Consider the following 10,705-nt stretch of genomic DNA (forward strand, 5'->3'; position numbering starts at 1 on the left):
GGAGGTTTGCAAGTTCCAGTACAGCCTGGGCAACTTAGCAAGACCCTATCTCAAAAAAAGAGGGTTGGATTGGGGATGTAGCTCAGTGATAGACGCCCCCAGCTCAATCCCCAATACTGTGAAAGAAAAGAAAAGGCTGGGAATGTAGCTCAGGGGTACAGTACTTACCCAGCATGCATGAGGCCCTGGGTTTGATCCCTAGTACCACAAGAAAGAAAAAACAAAAAAGTGAGAAACAATTTGTGCAAATGCAGTTCAACATAACTGTGTGAAAGCTATGATAGATATTGTGTAGGGGCCACCATCAATCTTCCTTCTTTACACATATGATTTTGTGCATTAAATCTATGGAACATTTAGTGGCAATATACCCAGAATGACTAATAGTCTATTTATGATAGGTGAATAGGAAGAGATAGAGAGAAAGCTGAACAAATTAAAGAAAAAGCAGTCTCTGCATTGAAAATTTGGCCAGATAAGACCACAGTGGAAACTAAAGAACAATAGATAAATAAAACTACAATTGTACTACTGTAGGGACCACTTTGCCCCTTGTTTCTGATAGAATAGCATGGTAGGCGCCCTTTTAGCAAATAAAAATACCTGCCGTTGGACAGGTATTTGACACTGGCCAATTTTATTATAATTCATAGTGCTTGGTTCATGGTAAACATATAACCAGTATGAAAAACTCAAAAAATGTTTATTGAATCAATAGAAGACTAACTTTCAGGTCTGAAATTGTATAATTCTATATTTTAAAAAGATGGAAATTATGGTACTAGGAAAAACAATACATTCATGTTCTTCTTATTTAGAATTGACAGATAAATACAAGATTTGACTATTAAATGAGTAGTGGAAACTTTTCACAAGGGGAAATATTATTTTCAACTTTGTATTTTCTTCATACTCTGCCATTCTTGAAGTTGCTGGATCTGATTTGCTCTTCTGGTTGGAACAATTGCAAGTGCATGGTGCAAGCTAGGAGCTGTCCCTGCAGGGCAGATGCAGCCCAGTAAGCATGTGCCTGTGTGACCAGAAAGGCTCCCCTTCCTGAGGGGAAGGGACAATCCCACACCAGTCCACGCCAGCCCCTCTTGCTCTCTGGGCTGGGCATGCCTGTGCAGTATACAAACTGCTCAACCAGATGCCTTGTTCCCAGTGCCAAAACTCTGGGCTTTCAGAACAATACAGTAAACACCTCCCAATGCTGGGCACTCGGCCAGGCACTAGAGATAAAAAGAGGAATAACACAGAGGCTACCATTGGTGGTTGGGGAAGAGGGCCATGTAAACAGATTAGTACAATAACAGCAGGTAGTGTGATCAAAGAGAAACGCACAAGCTACTCAGGATCACAAGTGAAGGAACTAATTTTTCTTGCATGTGTCTATGGTCAAAGAAAATTCAAGAAGGAAGAGGCATTTGAATAGGGTTATAGGATGCGTAGAAGTTCATGAGGTAGGTAAAGGACATTTAAACTTTTGGTGAGTAAGATGAACTCAAGGCTCTCTTCCTGTGCCCTGAAACCTCAGGAAAGCGTGGGGCTGCAGCTTAGTCAGTTTGATCTAGGTCTTGGGTCACACCATTTGTGTTGGGTTTGTCATTCTATGTGTCTTTCTGCCTTTGAAGTGATTCGGACAAGCCCAGCAGTGGGGTTTGTAAAAACAGCATAATAAACAGTGTTCGTCTGCCAGCACTTTCCCCCTGTGTAGCTCTCTTGGGAGTTTGTAGAGGCCCTAGGTGGCTGGTCAAAGGCCAGGGATTTGGAATCATTGCCAAATGGCCTCCTTGAAGATACAGCACACAAGGACATTCCAGGAAGAGGGAACAACATAATCTCACAGTATTTTGTTTGCCAGATGGAAATATCCTTGGTGACAAACAGGTGTGACCTTTAGTTATGCAATAAAATTGTGGATCAGCTAGAACGTAATTTCTGAAAGATGTAAACTGCTTATTTCTCAAGAAAGAGCAGTTAGTTTTGCCCAGACAAACTGTTCCAAGATCACAGATTACTAACCCTAGTGAGCCTTTTCCCCTTATTGGCACATGCCATTGGTTGCCAGAAGGCTCCAGGGGGAGTGTGTGCACAGAATAGCTCCTCGCAAGCCACGGTAGCTCTTTGAAAAACAATTCAGAATGTGTGCTTTTGGCAGGAAGTCAGAGACATCTTCTCTGGGTCATTAAGAGAGCACAAATATAGTATCAAACTGATTATAGGGGCTGGGGAGATAGCCCAGTTGGGGCTGGGGAGATAGTTCGGTCGGTAGAGTGCTTTCCTTGCAAGCACAAGGCCCTGGGTTTGATTCCCCAGCACTGCAAAAAAAAAAAAAAAAAAAAAAAAAAACCCAAACAAAAACAAAAAAAACAAAAAAAACAAAAACTGATTATATTGGGGGTGAGATGGGGAGGAGATGAGGAGGCGATGGGGAGGAGAGGAGAGACTATGACTTTTATCTCTTCCTCTGTAGTAGGCACTCTGATGTTGCTCTGATGTTTTGAAGTGATGGTGTCTTCTGAACCTGTTTGTGAGTTCAAGGTGGACTAGAAGCTTCACTGGGCACTGTTCTGCACAGTAACCACGTCGTCAACAACAAAAAACTCATCAACTGTGTTTTTGCTGATTAGTTCCAAACTAACCGTTCCAGGCACACACCCATAAGCTAGGTCCTCCCTTGATGACCCCTGTGCTCAGGAACTGCCAAGGGCCCTCATTGCAAAAGTCTGATAAAGCAGAGAGTATCGAGGAGCACCTCCCACCTTTTTATGATCCTCCAGGCCCAAGACATGCCTTCTCAAGCACCCCACTGGCCAGGTAATGAAAACCTAGCTTACATTAGTACCCAGGAAGCAGTCATCAAAGAGAACAGAAAGTAAACTCAAGAATACTTTGTAAACACTAGGAGAACATTCCTACCAAGAAGGCAAGTACATCAGAACAGGGCAGGTTAAAGAGTAAAAAACCAGGGCAAAAGCAGAGTTCAGGGATGTGGAAACTTGCATTAAAGGATCCTGCTCAAGGGGATCGAATGTCAATGAAAATCACCAAGGAAGCGTGCATCAAAACATTCTCCATCATCCCTTAAACACTTCACTTCCTCAGTTCAAGAAAATACACACCCATCTCCCAATTGCTTCCATTAAAAAAACTAGGATCCATTACTTATTTCTTTTATTCATTACTCCCTCCATCCAACCCTCAATCAATTAGTAAGTCAACCTGCAAATTAATTTTATATTTTCCATATTTTTATGGGTGCGTTTTAGTTGTATATAATGGTGAGATATGTTGTTTGTTGTTACATATTTGTGCGTGCACATGATATAACAATATAATTTGACCAATATCATTTGCTAGTAATTCCTCTTTCCCTTCTCTCTTCCCTCCCCTGGACCCTTTCCTCTATTCTACTGATCAACCTTAGATTTTCATGACACTCCGCCCCACCTTTCTTGTTTTGGTTTTCCCTATCTTGCACATAGAAGAGAAAAATCAACCTGCGAAGTATAGTATCTACCTCTTTTTTTGTGTACGCTGCTGCCATCCTAGTCCAAGCCACAGTGATTCTCGCCGGGATGATCTCCATAGTCTACCTACTGAAGTTTTCATATTCAGGTTGGTTTCCCTCCATCTGTGATTTATGCATAGGGAAACTCTTTCTAACAAAAACAAACAGTATACATTAACCAGGGAAAAGTTCTGCCACGTGTAGTGGTATATGCCACTAATTCCCAGCAACTGAGGAGGCTGAGGCAAGAAGATTGCAAGTTCTAGGACAGTCTCAGCACCTTAGTGAGATCCTCAGTAACTTAGTGAGACTGTAGCTCAAAATAAAAATAAATAGATAAAAAGGATTGGGGGTGTGGCTCAGTGATAAAGCACCCCTGAGTTCAATCTTCAGTACCAAACACAAAAACAAGAAGAAAACTCTCAAAGAAAAAGTTCTATAGATTTGACAACATTAAAAAAAAAAAAAAAAAACAACCAAAAACAGAACTGGGGATATAGCTCAGTGGTAGAGCACTTAGCTAGCATGAACAAGGCTCTGGGGTCAAACCCCAACACTACTTAAAAAAAAATATGACACATACTCCTTAGCCCTAGGAGTTAGGGGACAGAGAGCTTTTACTTTTTACTACAGATGGTTCTGTATTATTTAACTTATTCAATGATTATGTACATATTTTAAAACAAAAATATTACAAGGGCTAGGGTATATAGTTCAGTTGTGGAGGACTTGCCTAGAATGCATGAGGCCCTGGGATGTAATTCTCAGCACTACAAACAAACAAACAAACAAAAACAATATACAGATCTGAAAGAAAAACATTAAGAGCATCAAAATTAAAGTGGGTAATAAAAAATTACACTTTGAAATAAACTTCAGGTTTTTAACAAAAAAGGTAAAGATGTTAACAATAAAACACTGAAAATTAAGTACAGACATATACTAAACAAGAAATGTTCCATCTCATTAATTAAACAAATGAAAATTAAAAGTGAGATATTAGTTTTTTTCCCATTAGAGTAGCAAGACTGTGCTTTATAAATGGAATAAATCCAATATTTTCATCTACTGTTTGTGGGAGTACCTAATCTTCTAGATAAGAAATTTGGCAATTTTAGATTATCTCAAAGATTTGATCTTTGATTAGCAATTCTAGTTCTAGAAAAACATAAAGTAAAAATTACAGCTAAGGACAAAGATTCAACTATAAGTTGTTACAAAGTGAAAAACAGATATTTGTTCTCTGCCTCCTAAAGCCCTTGTAATTTCCTGAATGACAAGGGTAACAAGAGCATCTTTTGTTATATATTGTTATAGTATTTGTCTTTGTCCCTGTCCTAACACAGAGTTCCTAAGTCCCTTGGAATTTCCTGGGTGGTAGGAAAGTCTTTTGTTTTAATGAGGTGAGTGCTGGTGGGTTCCTGGATAGCTTCAGGATGGGGTCTGGTCACAAGAAGTCTTGACTAGAAGTTTGGAACTCCCAGTTCCAACCCCCTCCAGGAAGGGGAGAGGAGTTGGCAGTTGAGTTAATAATCAATTGTGCCTGCAGGATGAAGCCTCCATAAAAATCCTTCCACTCTGTGGTTCAGAGATGTTCACAGCTAGGGAACATATCAAGGTGCTGGGAGAATGGTTGGCCCAGAGATGGCATGGAAGCACTGTGTCCCTTCTCATAAACCTTGTCCTATGTCCTTCTTCCTCTGGCTGTTCATCTATACTCTTTACTATATCCCATAGGATACACCAGAAAATGTGTGTGTTTTCCAGCATTCTGTGAGCCATTATAGTGAATTACTGAACCTAAAGAAAACAGTTCTGACAAACCCTGATCTGTAGACAAGTCAAACTGAAGCGTGGGTAACCTGGGAACCCGCTACTTGCTCTGGGTTTCTGAAGTAGGAGACAATCTTGTGGGACTAATTTCTTAACCAGTGGAATCTGCTAACTCCAAGTAGTTCATGTTAGAATTACTGGGTATGAAAGACCCCCCCCTCCACATTTGGTGTCAGAAGTGTTGTATGAGTATAGAAACATAATTTTTTTTCTTTTTGATAATGATTAATTTAAGAATTATTTAGTTGGCAAAAATATGAGAACTGATTAAGGGCATATATTAATGTTTTGCATATATCAGTAAGATCACTGAATGCTGTCATCAAAAAATGTTTTAGCTACTTTGCTAGCCGTCAACCTATTGGGAACATTATTTTTTAAATGCTTTAAAATGTTCATTATAATAAAAATGCCAATTTCTCATAAGTTAGGTATAAATTTAACATAATCCTAAGGCAAACATCTTCTGAAATTTGTAACAGAAAATGGACCCTAACAGTTAAACGGAAAAATAAAGAAAAGTGCCCAGGAAAACTCTGAGGAAGGAAAAGAGTAATGAGGAAAGATTAATTCTAACATATATATATGGGAACATATTGTAAATCCTCAGCAACATCCAGAGGGTAGTAGGAGAACATTAAGAGACAAAAGCAATGGTAATGACACAAAATACACACATGAGCTCTCCCGTGAAAAAGGAAGCACCTCAAATCAAAGGGGGGAAGGTGGACTGTTAAATAAGTCAACGTAATAGATATAAAGAAAAAAATTGGGTCCCTACCTTCATAATACTTATTCCTCCAAAAAACCAAATGTTAAAAAAACAGATAAAATCCTTCCTTCCTTTTTTCCTTTCTTCTTTCTTTCTTTTTCTCCAGCTCCTCCTTCTTTTTCTCTTTTTCAGATACTGCCTTTCTAAATATGACATAAAACCCAGAGATTATAAAAGTAAAGATTGATATATTTGACTACATAAAGATATATTACAAAATATCTACACGGAAAAGATTTCACAAGCAAAACCAAACCAAACGTCGAGAAAATCCATGATTCCGATCACAGACAAAGGACTGATCTCCCTCACATGACATGGCAGATGACTGCCATAGAGAAAGTGATGCAAAGGTCAATTGATCACAGAGTTTTTTCTCAAGTCACAGTGGCCAGATCAGGGACATGTGCACTGTTTTGGGACAATTATTAGCAATGGAAGTGGTAACACCAAACAAATTCATTAATCAAATGTATGGTGCCAAACTCCTCTAGAAGAGGATGGATATGTGAAGGAAAGGGGCTCCTCCAAAAGGAGGAATCAGGCCTTATCCTTTCCCTGACTCTCCTGTGCATCAACAAATTCTGCTGGCCCTAAGTCTACCATATGTCTGAAATCCACCCAGTTTTCTCCATCTTCACAGTTATACTCATCAATGTCACCAACAACTCTGGCTTGGGTCTCCAGCAATAAAGCTCCTATCTGGTCTCCTTGCTTTCAAGCTATTTCCCAAGCAAAAACCAGAGCTGCCTTTTCAAATCGAAGCTGGAGGGACTGGGGATGTAACTCAGTGGGTGGAGCACTTGCCCAGCATGCATGAGGCATTGGGTTTAATCCCCAGTAAAGAAAAAATAAAAATTAAAATAAAAAATTAAATAAAATCTAGCTAAATTACGTCAAACACTGCTTTAATTTCTCCAATGGCTTCCCAACTTATTTAATGTAAATTCCTCAAATCTCAACTTGTCCTGCAAGGCCCTATATCATTTATTCTTGCTTACGATGCCAGGATCACATGATCTATCCTCCTGCATAGTCAGATCCAAGTACAGCTTTCACTCCGTTCTTTGAGGGCTCTGAATCCTTCGCTAATTCAGGGATTTTGTAAATGGAGTTACCTCTTGGGGAATATTCTTCTTCCTATTTACTCTTTGTCTGGTAGTAAAATTTACAGGCGAGTCAAGTAGATTCTGGAGAGGCCTTCCTAGGTGCAAAGTCTGCCTCTGCCAATTACTAAGTGTGTACTGTTGGGCAAATTACTTATTCTTTCCATACTTTGTTTTAAAATGGGGATGATAACATTAGTATCAGTAGGGTGACTACTGTCCAGTTTGCCTGGGACTGAGGAGTTTCTTAGGCTGCATGACTTTCATGACCTTGGGATATCCATGCAGCTCTAGATTCCTTATACCTAAATGGCTACTTGAGAATCTATCTTTTTCAAATTACTGTTATTTTGTATCTTTATTTACACAGCTGCATTTATAGCAGTTATTGCATTTTGTATTTACATGTTCATTTGTGATGGCATATTTTTCGTGTGTGTGTGTGTGTGTGTGTGTGTGTGTGTGTGTGTGTGTGTGTAGGCTAGACAAGTAGGTGCTGTACCACTGAGCTACACCCACTACCTCTTGTGATCGTTTTTATTTGTTTACTGTCTTTATCTACCAGTAAATATTATGCCCTTTGAGGATATGGGAGATTTCTATTTATCCATCTTGGCAACTCAGAAATTGGTCCAGTGTAGGCACATAGTAAACGCCCAATAAATATAATTATTTATTCATTCATTCATTCGTTTATTGTGGTACTGAGGCTTGAACCCAGGGGTAGTCTACCACTGAGATATATTGCCAATCATTTTATTTTTTATTTTGAGACAGGTTCTTGCTAAGTTGGTGAAGCTGGCTTTGAACTTGCAATCCTCCTTCATTAGCCTCCCAAATTGCTGGGATTACTGGTATGTGCTACTGTACATACTTTTAAATGAATGAAATAATAGCATAAGGAAATGCTTATGACAATGTTAGGCCAGTAAAACAATATTGTATAGTCAATACGTACAAACAAGCAAAAAGCCTTTGCACAGAAAAAGAATGGAAGAAAATTTAAAAATATTAATAGTAATTGTTTGAATTACAGGTTTTAGCATGATATTTTTCTAAATCTGCCTGTGTTTTCCAGATTTCTTGTACTGAACACTATATGTCTATATACACTTTTCAATGGAAAACAAAATGAAGAAGTTAGTTGATTCTTTAGATTAGAGGGAATTTTTGTCCAGGGAAGTTTAACCAGCTGTGGTCTGATGTAGATTATCAGTCCCTTTAGACACACAAGGTATCATGTGATAGCTGAGGGCCAGCCTGACAATATAATCAGTGGAGTTCACTTCTTACAAAAAGGCCATGGAAAAAATAAAGGGTGGAGTGAAAGTTGGAAAAATAAGAAATAACTAACATGCTATAAGGCATAACTTACAATGTAGCAGTCAACCCAAGAATAATCTTTACTGGGTTAAAGTTTGGAAAGAAATGTTATTCTGTTTCATTGACAACTACACGGATCAGTTATATCTTTATGGAGAGAGTCATATACTTGAAGGGAACCCAGTGAGCAAATGACTCAGCTAAAGGTGAAGTTAACAAATTATTCTTCTGCGGTCATTTATGTTTACATCATTTTTCGATAAGCACAGAGCTTCAGCCTTGATTATAAATTGAACAAAGTATATTCATATTTCAAAAACACTGGTTTTTACATCAGGGAATTAGACAAAGGAAGTAAATTCACATACTCACAATTCTTTAAAAAGCCCGTCGCAGAGCTAGGTGTAGTGATGCACGCCTGTAATCCCACTGATTTGGGAGGCTGAGGTTGAGGAAGCACAAGTTTGAGGCTAGCCTGGACAATTTAGTAAGACTCCATTTAAAAAAAAAAATGCTGGGGATGTGAATCCAGTACCACAAAAACAAACCTGTAGTAGTACATATAAGAAAAAAATCAATCTCACATTTTTGTAATACTAGATGTTCAATTAGCGTTAGTTGGCAATAATCTGTTCTTCCTGGTATGATTTTTAAAGTTCTTAATTTTTCCTTACTGACATTAATTGGAGCTCTGCTGCCATAGTTTGGTTTTGGGATGTCCCTGAAAAGTTCATGTGTTAAGGGCTTGGTCATCAGCCTGTGGTACTGCTGTGAACTATTGCACCCTTTGGGGGATGGGCCTAATTAGAGGAAGGCATGCCCCTTCATGGAAGGGGATATTCTTCTCTTTCTCTTTGCTTCTTTGATGGCGTGAGATGAATATGCTTCCTTTACCATGTGCTTCTGCCATGATGTGCTGTGTTGCTATAAGGCCAAGTGAACATACACTGAAACCTTGATCCAAAATAAAATGATCCATTATCCTCCTTTTTTTTTTTTTTTTTTTGGTGGTGGTACTTGGAACTGAACCCATTGAACACAGGGGTGCTTTACCACTAAGATATCCCCAACCCTTTTTATTTTTTGAGACAATGTCTTGCTAAGTTGCCCAGGTTGATCTCTAACTTGTGACCCCCTGCCTCCACCTCCCAAGTAGCTGGGATTACAGGTGTGCACCATCATACCTGTTGAGTGTTCCCTCTTTTAGGTTGATTTATTCTAGGTATTTGTTATAGCAACTAAAAGCTAAATAACAGATTTGCCTTCAGATTTAATATCGCTAATAGGCTTATAACACCTTTAGTATGCATTTCTGGTAATTAGAAATAGTTGCACTTTTCAACATAAACTCAGTTGACCGAGACTAATTAGGAAATAAATGAAACAGGTTCATCAGAAAGATATGAAACTGGATAATGGAAATAAAATGGAATAGCTAAAGATAGATGTTAATAATTTTTAAAATGCTTTTAATAATGACTTTCATATGGATTTATGATGAAAGCATCAAAAATTTCATTCAACTCATTAATTAATTAATGAGAGAACCAGTAAGATTTTGCAACCAGTTCAAAGGAGTACCTAAGGTACTAGACAAATGTAGGCAGTCAGGAGTTCATAGGTTAATCTCCTTAAACTGGTAAAACTGGTCAATAGTCATAGAATAATAATCAATGGAATTTCCATTGAACAATATGCACAATTTGCATATTTATGGGCAAGAATCATTTGAATTATGGTCACTATTCTAAAACTTTCAAAACTGTAAAATAGCTCAAAGACAATGAAATGTGCACCTACACCACAAAGGCAAATATTCTGGACAATGTCTGGCTTTCTATTGAAGAAATCCAGCAACCTTTTTATTCCATTTGAAAAGTCTTTCATAATGTCTTCCCTACATAGCTGATTTTTGTTGAGTGCTTATTATGGGCTGGGTATTCTCTCAGGTACTTCAGATGTGTTAATTTACTTAATTATGATAATAATCTTGTGAGGTTGGTTCTACATTATTTCCAATTTATAGGTGAGAAAGAGGCACAAGAAAGGGCAGATAATTCACCCAACGTCACAAAGCAAGAGGAGGCAGAAGCAGGAGATGGAGCCAGGATCTGAAAACAGGTACTTTGGCACCTGGCTATGCTGCTGTGGATGCAA

This window comes from Sciurus vulgaris (assembly GCF_902686455.1).
Source record: "Sciurus vulgaris genome assembly, chromosome: 1".
NCBI classification, from domain to species: domain Eukaryota; kingdom Metazoa; phylum Chordata; class Mammalia; order Rodentia; family Sciuridae; genus Sciurus; species Sciurus vulgaris.